Source organism: Tauraco erythrolophus, chromosome 3, assembly GCF_009769465.1.
Source record: "Tauraco erythrolophus isolate bTauEry1 chromosome 3, bTauEry1.pri, whole genome shotgun sequence".
NCBI classification, from domain to species: Eukaryota; Metazoa; Chordata; class Aves; order Musophagiformes; family Musophagidae; genus Tauraco; species Tauraco erythrolophus.
The window spans coordinates 89,158,014-89,171,239 of NC_141467.1; positions in this window are offsets into that span (position 1 = coordinate 89,158,014).

Below are 13,226 nucleotides of genomic sequence, written 5' to 3' on the forward strand. Positions count from 1 at the left end.
AAACCATGCCTTTCCAATCTTCTGATGGCAAGCAGGCTTTTATTGGAGCCTGGTGCACTCTTTGGGCAACCAGTTTCTTGGCCTGGTCACCTGCTTATCTGCCTATTTTCTTCCTTGGATTTTTTAATTTTCAATCTCTTTTAATTTAAAAAAAAAGTATTTTTTTTAATAGAAATTCCCGTGTGTGGAAAATATCAGCATAATTTGCATTTGTGCTGATTGAGAAAGAAAACAGATGTTGATGATCTGAAATCTTACATGAACAGAGACATTCATTTTTCAGCTAACTTTAAAAAAAATGTAGTGTATTAAAAAAAATAAAATGTAGTAAAAAACCCCAATAAACTCAATGCGAAAAACCACTTGCGTTAGACAGCGTACACTGTCTGTCCCTTTTATGTAGAGGAAGGATGAAGCTAAGGTAGCTTATGGAAGTCATTATGAATTGTTGTGGGATGGGATAAATTTCCTGTGTGCCCTCGACAGGATGCCATGGCTGTTCTGTCTCTCCCTTTCCAATCACCTTCTCTCCTGCCGGGTAAGTAATAGCTCTCCTCCCAGACTCTGCCATGGGCTTCTGCACTATCCCAAATCCTCATAGGCATCAAGTGTGTGTCTTGTTCTCTGCCCTGCATCTTCTTCGCTCTTCCCTGCCTCTGACACGTCCCACGCACTGGAGTTCAAAGGACTGTCTTTAACAAGCTGTCCTGTGCCCCTCTTTCTTTTTTAATTCCTTTACCAGGGATCTAGAGCTCCTATCTGTCACCCTGGCATGCTGTATCGACCCTTTTATCAATTACAAAAGACAGAATTCATCTTCAGTTCTTAATTTCACCATTGTACAAATCAAGTGTTTAGACTGTGCTATTTTAGGAATGGCACACTGATCAGTATTAAATAAGGTGAAGTTCCCCACCCTCCCTCTCTGATGGATATTGCTGCCTGTAGGGCCAGGCTGTTTGATTTGCTCGTGAATCAGGTCCTGAAACACTACTGTTTCCAGGTTGGAGTATGATGAAAAACTAAAATCTACCTAAAAGTCTACTTATGACTCCAGATTTAGACCTGTGCAAATGACAAAAGTGATTGCTTTACTTTCAAAGGCACTGAGATTTGCCTTTTTTTTTTTTTCAGAAGTAACAGGAACATCTTCAGATCTACTAAGAAATCAGCTGCTGTAACACTTTTCAAGTGAAGAAAATGTGTTGAGAGTGAAGTCAGGCTGCAAGTAATTCTTGCTTCTATTTAATTGCATTTTTTCTGAATTGGGGAAAAATAAAAGAGTTCTTATGATATGTTGCCGTATTCTCAGAAAAATCTTTTACTACAACACTTAGAGTGCAGTAGGAGATAGCTGATCAGAAATGCAGAACTAGGTGGCTGTGATTGAGTAAGTGCAAAAATAAGGATATAGTAATGCATAATGACAGTGATGAATAAGGGGCATACAGAGAAATAATTCTGTAATCAGGGAAATGGGAGCATTTTCTGAGCAGAAGATGTGAATATTGTGTAGAGTTTCAAACATACAGAGTATGAGATTATGAATTTTCTTCATTTTGAGCTAGAATTTTTAATCAAACACATGATCTTTCTCTTTTTTTTTCTCTACTAATTTCCCTCTTTTGGTCTGTACTGCAATACAAGTGCATAACCTAAACACTGCTCGGCTGATGAAGAACTGAAATGGTATAATACTTAAAGTAGCTATTAATGATGGATGATGGCCATACATGATTTCAGAGCTGTCTGAAAAAACTCCATCAGAAAATGGGTCTGAACACGTTCCCATCTTCCCAAAGCTCCACCTTACATGTCTTGTTAGGTGAAACATAAAGCACAACAGCTTTTTGAGATTACTAAGCAGGGAAACAAGACTGCATCTATCTTAATTGTGCAACTGGCTTCTCATCATTAGAGGTGAACAATGCTATAAAAATACAGCATCAATGAAGGAAAGTTGACTCACAGCTGTGAGGACACTTTGAACAGAGGGCTTCTTGAAACCCTGTAATTCTACTGTGCTGAGTTTAGCCCAACCCTCAAGGGCAAAGCAGCGTGATGTCATTGAATCCCTCTGAGATAAACAATCAATATGCAAGAAAGACCCATTAAGTTAGAGGGGATGGCACAATCATCTTCAAAACTTTTGATAATAGGACAAAAAATGACAGCTTCATTGTGATGACTCACTTAGCAATTAACCACAACACAGACAGGAGTCAGGAGAGAATTTTATAAACAAATGAAGGCCTGTGCAAGGTCTTTCTCAAAGCCTCACCAGTACTTATTTTCTTGATATAGTTTTTTCATGCAGATTCAGTTCTATAAAGTCAACTCAACAGTGAAGGTTTTAAAAGTGAGAAGATGAGCAGACTTTTTGTACTACTGAACTCCCTGTGATTTCTTTGGAGATTCCAATCTAATTCTAGGCTGGATAAGCTGTAATTTGGCTCCATAAAACTACCTGACAGAACTTACTTAAGTAACAGACCCTAGCATTTTCTTCAGTGAAGGAAGTCAATGTAGCATGTTATGCAGAAAGTTAGAATAGTCTTTGCAATATCTTCTGGCCATAAACATCCATAGATCCATAAAAATTACATGCAAAACATCTAAGCCTTCATTTTGCTTCTGACGGATGAGTAAAGCAAACTGATAGAAAGAGTATCTATGAGATCAACAGCCAGAGTAACTCCCAAACAGGGTCTCCTTTTGTTACGTCAGCCCTTGACCTAAGTCACAAAAATATGTCACAAACGCAACTATCATAACAATGGCATTTGAACACATATAGGAGTACTACACGTTTAGCAGTCGTAAAGTAAAACACTATAGGAAGATCATGCATAAACTTATGCATCAACTACATGAGTTAATGACATGGATCTATCATTTTATTAATGAAACAAAGCTTCAATCAGCGTCTCCCACTATAAAACATAAAAAGATCCCTAGTTAGAAAAGAAGGTAATTTGCTTGGAAGTTAGTAGTTTGCCGAAAGCATGTATACTAGCCAATGGGCTGGAGGATGCTTTGATGTATTTTAGCTATCATTAGCCAGGTTTGCTATTAATTATATGTTGCTTTACCTTTTAACACATAATTTCTTTATATTAAACATAAAAATATACTTTATGTTGTGATTATATCGGAGACAGACTGTTTTATAGTAATTTTTCAGATGCGAAAGATGATAAAGGTATCTGAGCTTTGTGAGGAATTGAAAGTAATCAAAGTACACTAAGCAGGCTACAATGAAGTCTTTATAAATATGAAAACAAAACATGCTTGGCAAAACAAAAAATGAAAAAAAAATCCGACATCACATCTTCCAGTTGCTACAGTTATTTTGATGTGAACACAGCAAACTCAAAGATTTTGGCGAGATTTGGTGGATATTTTGGTGATACGTCATTTGGTTTATAGGGATAATTCAATACCACATTCTCTCCATCTGAGATCAACACAGATATCACCACCAGACCTGTAAACTAGTTCCACATCTACATGAGTGCAAGCAAAGTTTTGGGTATTAGTATTTTATGGATGGTGTTGTGGTTTAAACAAAAGTATTCTATGAATAGCCAAAGAAAGCGTTGAGATTTTCAGTGTTTCCAGGCCAAAGTCTAATCTCAACCATACTGTTTTAAGAATGCATAAGTTAGATAATTGGAAGAAGTACATTACTCCACCAGTGTTGCCTAAACAATGTGCCAGGGGACAGCAGGAGGCCTGGCCCTGTCCTGCCGTGCTCATCGGACAGGTGAATGAAAACCTTACTGCCCTTTTGATCGGAAATCATATTCTAATTTTCATTCTCAGTTTGTTCATGGCTGGTTTATTTCCATTTGTTTTGTACTTGTCCCTTAGTATAAATAATCCTTTACTGGGTCTGGAATTATACTTTTGATCTGTTTATAGCTTTGTTCAATTTTTACTTTGCTAGCTAAAACAAAATTAAACCTTTTCAGTATCATCATCTGGTATATTGCACAGAGGATCAGAGGAGGACTGAAAAATCTCCTCCGGCATCGTGTCCAGTTTTGGTTTGTCTTTTCTACAGAGGGATATTAAAAACTGTGAAAATATTCCAGATGAGGTTCTATCAGGACCTTTTAGCACTACCATTTCATTAGTTGTATGGAAAGCAGCTGTTTGTTAATGAAGGTCATTTCCAAAATACATATATAGATATAATCTATAAAGCACATATCTAAAATCCATTAAAACCCCCATCCTTTTACTTTAAATAATAATAATAATAAAAAAAGATTAAAAATCCTTGTTATTGATTTCCCATTCTCTTGCCAAGTTCTACAGTTTTTGTTTTGACAAAACTATTATGGGCTTCAGTGGGAATTTTATTTGGGCATGGTTTTTGATCTCCAAGAAGAAAACTGAGAACATTTATGGGTTGATAAGATATACTGGATAATGAAGTTAACTAAGTGAGCAAACATTTATGCCCATATAGTGTTCAACTGAACAGTAGAGCTTAGAAGAATGACTACTTTTTCTTCATTTCATTAACTGCTCTATTTAAGAACCTGTTCATGCCTGTTTAATTTTTCTTTCTGGTTCGTATAAAAATGTAATAAAAAACATCCTACTCTTTCTTTGAGAAAGAGATTTAGAGATGATTTTCACATATAACGTCTTCTGTTTGGAAGGTTAGTAGACATTAAATCAGTCCATATTATAGGTTTAGAGTGTGTAGCTTACCTGGAACTTTGCGTGTCATCAGGACATCCAATTATGAATGTCCAATTATCATCTGACGAAATCCATACACAAGCTAGTATACACAGGCAGCCCTGAATCAGAAAATTTGGCAGTATGTGGTTGCTAATAACCTTTCACTTATTCTCAGAGAGTAATCAGATAATTCTCTTTAAAAGATTTTCTTTCTGTCTGAGATCTAGTTTGAAACTGTCAGCTACGTTTATGTCCTGTGATCTCTCATCCACTTTGAACTGGGGAATGACAACCAGCTGGGTAACATACTGGCTCCTAGAAAGGCTACAATGATGAGAGAATAGATCGAACACATTCAGATTGATTGCTACCTAATTAAATAGATAGAGTTACACATCCTGGGACCAATCCACTGTGTTATCATGTAGTCAAATTTATTTGTTGTTTTACATTTTGACATCAGCTAGAAGACACTGTAGAATAGCGAACAGTCATTATGAGTCAGAAGGCAGGGAGAGACTAGAAAATGTGAAAAGTGAAAGCTTTCGCTCTTTAAGCTAAACAAACAGTACTTACCAGCTCAAAAGCTGTATAATCTCCGCATAGGACAGACAAGGAAATGCACATTGTGAGTCATAAGCTTTATAGAAGCATTAACCGTGTGCAATGTTGTGCTGGTATAGTCCTGCTCCAAATGTCATAGCTGGCCAGGGAGGAAGAACTTTTAAATGGGAAAACCCACCACAGAAGTCACATATACACATTATATATAAATCCATTCATATACATATATATATGGGTAAAATTACTTTTTTTAACAGTTTGTTTTGATGTAATTGGCCACTGCTGGTTCTGGCAGCTACATATGTCTGTACACGGTATCCTGGCTCCCCACTCAGTTGGTGCGCTCTGGCTCATACTCCCACTATTAAGCACTGGAACTATAAGGTACAGTATAATCCCTCTCAGATCTTGAAATACAATTGGTAATTTTATGATCTTTTTCAGACAAAAGCTTTGACAAAGCTTTGCTGTAGCCATTCACATGGTAATTTTGATGCCAAGGATGCATGTTGCAGGATGCAAGTACAGAAAGATATTAGAGAGTGCTACACCGTTGTGAACAGGGGACCCAAACTAAACGAGGTTTGAATACTTCACCTGGAGCAGATCCTGGAGTGAACTGGCTGCTTCTCTGGAAAGGAGACATTTGGCTGCCCCAGAACAGACCAGGAGCAAAGCAGCAACACACAAAAACCTTCTGGGAGCAAAGTGGGAAGTGAACCAAGTCAATAAAGTATGCTGCCACTAAAGCTGGGTACATGGTCTCACCTTCATCTCACCAAGAGAAGGGGAGGTGGTTAATTTCTTCAGATCAAAGGCTGCGTATTAGATCAAAGTAATTTTAGAGGCAAAGAGGCAAACAGTGTATGGCACAGATAGTGAAGATGTTTATCATCATATGGCCTACTCTCAACATTGCTTGGATTCTTTCCTTTCCTTGTTTTATGCGATAGAATTTGTAATGATGGTCCCATTCTTTTCCTTTTGCTAGAAGGAAGTGCTACCTAACATAGCCTTAAAGAATTATAATAACAAAAAAAGACTAGGTGATCTTATCTACTACTTTTCTCACTTTGACTTTTAACACATACAAACAGTAAAAGAGCAATATAAAACGTCTGAGAAAGTGTTTATAGCCAATTTAAATGTCTGTATTCTGTTTTGGGTGCAATGGTATGGAACTTGTGGAATTAAACAATTCAGGGCTTGTGGAATGTCCTGCTAATTAGCCAACATTAATAAATTTCCTCTTTTTTACAGTGAAAAGACATAGTTAAGTAAAAAAAAAAAAAAAAATTGAAGTGGAAAGTGTTTCAGTGGTAACACTACACATTTTCACTAAGATTTTATCTTAAAACTCTGAAAAATTAATCAAAAAGAGGACAATAATACCTTGGGGATAAAATATAGGCTAGATTAATCAGTTTGAATTAAAATCATGAGGCAATATATACTTGCTCCTTCTTTCAGGAATTTCCACAAAATGAAATTGCTGAATTATGTATTTTTGACCAGTGTATAAGTCCCACTGCAGCAGCTACCAATGCATCCATTGGACGAAGAGGGAATTGCACCCGTTTGCGCTATGCCAGTGCCTAGTGTACTCAGGATACAAGTAATGTGAAGGACTCAAGTGATCTTAATAACATATACAAACATGCAGTATGTTAGATACATTCTAGATGCAGCAAATTAACTGCATAAGCAGACTGACTCTACAACTTAGATGGAGGGACTACATGCATCCGGTAAATATCACACTGTCAGTGCCTGTGCTGTTGAATCCAAGATATCCAGGATAAATCCAGCTGAATGCACGTGCATGTTTGAATCAGTCTGCACATGTGCGGTAGCTACTGATCCAATCTGCCAAATTCTCAGCAGACAGAAGACCTACATCTTCTGTTTATGCTCAAAGTTTCCAGGGAAACCAGACACAAAATAATCTCATGAAGAAGACACGACTCAATGTTGCTACTGGAAGACAAACTGTAGCTGCAGATTTTAAGCAGGGCCTCCCAACACCATAGTGGGGACAGATGGCTACAGTTCTGTTCTACTTTCTTATGGTTAATACTATATGGACAATTTTCAACACTCTTAAAAGCGCAAAACACCACTTTAAGAAGCAACTAACTCATCCAAAAAAAAAAAAAAGCCTCTGCAAGTTAACGGACTAAGTTGCTTCAGTTACTCTTTAGAAGTGAAGCTGAGCTGTCAAGTCATTGGCTCAACCCTCCCACCTGCTTGGCTACTGGATGAGAAGGGAAGACGTTGGTGCAAGGGACGTTCTGCATGAGATTGAAGAAATCCATGTACAGTGGGTCCAAAGCAATAAAGATCTCATCTGGATCACTATGAAATAGCTTCAAAAGCTTTGGCTGTTGTAGTTTCCTTTGTGTGCACCACTAGATGACTATTGAACCCCGGTGGTTCTGGTGTCCGAAATAAATAAACACTAAGCACACTAAATAAAACATTGACATATTAGAAAGGCTACAGAAGAGGGCTGCAGAAGTGAGGCAACATCTGATACAGCTGCATTACAGTGAGCAGCTGAAGAAATATTTCTGATGGTAGAGGGATCTTTTGTTTAGTAAACAAAAGCATAACTGTATCCAATGACTGGAAGCTTTAGCTGGACAAATTCAAACTAGCAATTAGGTTGGGTAATTAACCATTGGAATAATTTATCTAGGGATCTGGTATATTCCTTATCTTTGGCAGTCTTTAAATCAAGATTGGCTGCCTTTCTAAAAGATATGCCTAACTCAACCAGCAACTGTTGGGTTTGATGCAGGGGTTTTATACAACAGGTAAAATTAGAAGCACATCATGATCTGGACTTAATTTCTATGAATATACCCAACACTACTACTCAGGCAAAGACTTCTGGCAGAAGAGTAGTAGCATCTTAAACCACTAGAAGTACTTGCTCTGAGAACAAGGGTTGGAGACCTTTAGAATATTCTAGGATTTTTTTTCCTTTAAGGCATTTTTTTGCAATATTATTAAAGTTTGATTTTCTTCCAAAAGCTAGCATTGTTTCTGGTTTGTTCCCCCAACTCCCAAAAAACCCCATATGTTCAGGAACTCCATCTATAAAGCCAGACCTTTCTCTTATGGCATTTGTATAAATTAAAGAAAGATGTTTCATAATTGGAAAGAGTCCAGATATGATCAGCGAGAGTGATCGCAGACCTGGAAAACATGGCCTTGTTCAGTCAAGAAAAGAGACATCAACCTTTCAAGTACATAAAAAGCTGTTGAAAAGAGCCTATTTTTCATGTCCAGGATAGATAAAATAAGAACTACAGGAAGCGAGATTCACTTTCACTGTAAGGGAAAGCTTCCTCCAAGTACGGTAGCAGATTGCCTGGGGAAGTCTTGGAGTCTCCATTTTGGAGATCCTTGAGAGCTTTATCTAACAGATTAGGCTAATTTGCTTTGGGCTTAAAGTCCTTTCCAGGGTGATTTTCTAGGATTGTACGAAATCAGGTGTAACTGCATAGTGCATCTGCAATGTCCCTAGAGATCTATAAATAAAAAGCCTTCTGTAGTAATCACATAGTGTTACTGCAGTGGCATATGTGAGTGGAGAGGCATTGTACACAAATTAGTTCTGTACCACTGAAAATCAGTAACATCCAGATTTAAAAAAAAATCTAATTACAAGTCAATTCTGCTGTCTTCCATTAATACTGTATACTCAGTCTCGGGGATGTGAAAGTCATACAGTTTATTTTCTTCATCAATAAACATACAGGTATTTTACTCAAACAAAACAATTGTCAGGATGGTCGTAAGGTTGATTATTATTTTGATAGACTCAGTTGAAGTAGGAAGGCAGCTCTGGTGTTTGTTTAGTCCTGCCCCGCTATGCAGAGTAGGGTCAGTGAGAACAGGGTGCTCAGGGCTCTTTCCAGCTAGGTTTTCAATATCTACAAGGTTATTCAAAATATCTTCCACATATTCTCTGTTCCTGTTCCAGGACTTGATCACCCTCATAGCAAAAAAAGTCTCTTTTGTTTATATAGAATTGCTTGTATTTCTGTTTGTGCCCATTGACTCTTGTCCTGTGAGTGGACACGACTGAGAAAGGCCTGGCTCTGTCTTCTTTAATCCCCCGTTAGATATTTACACACATTGGTGAGATTCATATCATACATATGAGAAAAGTGATCATCTCATCACACGGAGTGAGCACTGCAGGCTATCAGTCATCATTTATGTAAAGCCCAGGAACTGTGAGATGGGATCAGACCTCAAATCCAGCTTCTGAGATATCATTTCACTAATACTGTTGGTATCAGATTCTCCAGTGTAGGAGGCAGGGAAAATGTCATTTTTTGAATAAGCTGTGCAGGCAGGAGGGAGTCTTCTCTCCCTTTCCAATTTACTCAATGGCTGGCTGCAGGAGCTTTGTGCCTGTGGGATGTGAGAAGGCTGCCCAGGTTTGTAACGTGTCTTGTGACAAGCACAGGGGCTAACTGGGGGGAGCTCCATTCATTTAGACCCTAAACGAGTCCACCTTTCTTATTCCTCCAGGTATATCTCTAAAGGCCTTAACAGTATGTGCTGCTGCTACAAACATCTGCATATGAAGTTATGCATATGCATACTTTTGCTTATGATTAGAAGTGTCTCAGGCTTGGTAAAATAACTAAATTCTTTATTTCACTCGTTCCTGTGACAGGAAGTTCCACGAGCTCATTTCTCCATATGTCAGAATAATTTCAAATGTTAGTATAATTGTGCTGAAATATCAGCTCTTGAGTTTGGGGTTTTTTTCTCCTTGTTTTTGACATCTGAAGAAGCAGCTATTTTTTCTTTACTCATGTAAAATTCTTGCTGGATCAAAAATTGACCTGGTTTTCAAACTGTATGAGTCTATCTGCCATAGAAATGAGCCTCAGAAATTTGGATTCCATGATGCAGAAAGAATACATCCATACTTCTCTCTGTGTCAGGTCCCAGCGTTTCATGCTGGGATGGTTGTTCCCTACCAGTGCTTACTAACAGTCCAATTACTTACTGACAAATGTGCTGTTCTGGTGATAAAAATCACAGCACCTCTCTCTTTTCCTTTCTTTCCAAGTCAATGAATGAAGCATGGCCATTTTAACTTACTCTCAAAGGGGTTTATTCTCCCTTTTTATGAAACTTTATGGCTTTTTTCTTGACTTTAAGTACATCTATTCTTGAAATTCTTATGCACAGTGCTGTTTGCTGAAACATATGGAACAGATGCCATTTTTATTTACTATAGATTATACTTTCCATTCTATTATACTGAAGAGCTATACGTAATTTGTTATTCATGCTTGGAAGCCCCTCTGTGAAGCTTACTAACTAATATCCTCATTTTATAGCTTTGAAAACATAACCTTAGAAAGCCCGAGCAGCTTTCCCAAGATCGCACAGAGTGGCAGTGGCCCCACAGCCCCGTGAGTCGCTCCTCTTTGTCTGCCTGACGTTGGAGAGCCGAACGCCATCCCGTGGGACTCGTCCGGGTCCGGCTCCTTGTTTGCTCTGCGTACAGTATGCCACTCTTTACAATTATGTCCATAAATTTCCCAGACTTTCAAGTTACTTTGTTTTACTAGCTTTATTCACATTTGTCTCATAATCACAATAACAGGACAGGTGTGCTGTTTTTCTCCACGGTGATCCTGGTCCCCTGATGGAGCCAACTCCCCAGCCTTTGACCTCTGAGTTTATCCGCTCAGGAAACCGGTTTACTGCCTTGCAAAACAGCACACCCCTACGATTAGCACTTAATTACAGTGAAGCCAGTAGCAGCTCTGCTAAAGTTAAGTTGACTTTTTGTATATGGCCCATATTTTTGTATGAGTTCGAGTTTCTGGCAATCAGGCTGCCTCACGTTGAGAGCCTGTGGACAAATGCGTTTTATTACCTGTTATACGCATCTGTGTGTATTAGCTACAGAAAACATCAGGACAGCAATTCAGTCAGTTTTACTTACCTTGTTCGTTCTCCTTCCAACATTCCAAAAAATATACAAGGCACCCTAATTCATAGTCCTATTCAGACACCACATAGTCAGGAGTCTGTGTGCCTTAATCCATGAGGCAGACAATTATCACTTTACAAACCTAACGCATACTAACAGTAGTATTGCCAGATGAGCCCTTAAAAGAGTGAAATCTACCTCGGTCAGAATTTTGAGTCCAGATACCCTTGGCTCAGTCCAGGATCTTCATCAAGATATAAGCATCGCTAAATTAAAAAAAAACATCCAACTTAGAAATTCTGAAAGTAGGCAACTTAGTAACCGTTTTAAATGTTTTTGCAAATATCTATACAATCCATATAAAAAAGTGGAAAAGCTGTTAATGAGCATTGCAAATCCATTTTCTCAAAGTATCAACTCTGATTTCTGTTATTTTAAAAGAACTTTGCAACATTATGGATTAACATCTGACAAAAATATCTCAGGAGCAGCAATAAAATAATGATACTGTAGCCTCCAGTTTATATTATAGTACCAAAAGTAATGAAAAAAAATATTGTTGCCCCAGAGAGACTTGGAAGACATTCAGATACAGTACAGCTGGGTGTGACATGAGAAGATAGATAGATTAGACAGATAGGACTGAACCAGTTAAGAAACTTGTGGGTATTCAGCTATCCAGTGTAATATCCACTCTGCTGATTGAAGACTCTACAACTCATAATGAGTTCATATCATAAGACTCATTCCATAGTATGATAACTTCTTAAAAGTTATTCCATTCTGTGGTAATTTTAAGGATAGATGCTCAGTTGTTTAAGTGTTTCTGAAGTGAACAGATAACATATCTGCATGTTTAGCAGATGCATATCTTTCCCTAGAATGAAAGAATCTTGAATACAGAGTTACATCCCTCATAATCACTGTTCTTCTGTGGAATAGCAACAGTATTTTTTAATCATTGTTCCAGATTTCAGATATAACCCATTCTGCCATCAGTACAAGGTGAGTCAAGCTGCCTAATGGTTCTGTTATTTTCGTACTACCCAGGCATGTACTGAGAGTCTAGTAGTTCAGTATCAATTCATCTCTTGGCTGAGACATCAAACTAAGATTCTGACCACTTATTGTAATTAAAAATCCCCATAAGCTTTTCACAAAGCATAGGTGCTCACCACAGTGTCCTGACAAAATTCCAGCTTTGCATAATTATATTCTGCTCGTATATAATATAATTATATGAAATAATTATATTCAGCCTGAAATCCCCATGAAGTTTCATCTGGATGTAGGATTCCTCTCATTTCCAATCTCAAGCTGTTGTGCAATGCTGCTGTCTGTTCTGAAATGTGAATCACAGACAGTTGATGGAGTTTTCTGTTTGTTTGTATCTTATTCGAATATACCAATTTTTGAAATTTTTAAAACGTTGCAAAATGGTTTATCCAGACATCTTCAGAAGTTCATTTGTTTGCTGAAGAACAACAGAACAAGCTACGTTTTGAGAAAACTGCAAAATAGTTTTGAAATCTTTGCATGTAGCTTTTTTATTCTTTTGACTAACTTTAATTTTTCCTCACAGAGAAGTAACTTTATATTTGTAGTTTGCTTTTCAGCATGCACAGATTTTGAGAATAGTATAGAATAGATCCTGTAGGATTTTCATAGATGTTATAGCAATCTACGATTTTATTTTCTCTGCCAATTCAGTGCACAGCAGACAATGAGCTGAACTAATTTCATTTTACCTTTCTCCACGCTGTAGTTCTATTAGGCATGGTTTCATATCATTAATGCAAATCCATGAAGGTCCACTTAAAATGGCAAGTGAACTCAAGTGAAATATTGCCATGTCATTTCTGGAAATGGCAATACAATTTCAGGAAGAAAGAGAGCAATACACGTGAGCCAAATTGAATTGAAGCAAGAAGATCTCTGTGGGGCTTTACCGTGCTGCCATTATGATATCACAAGAAAAACAAATGCAGAG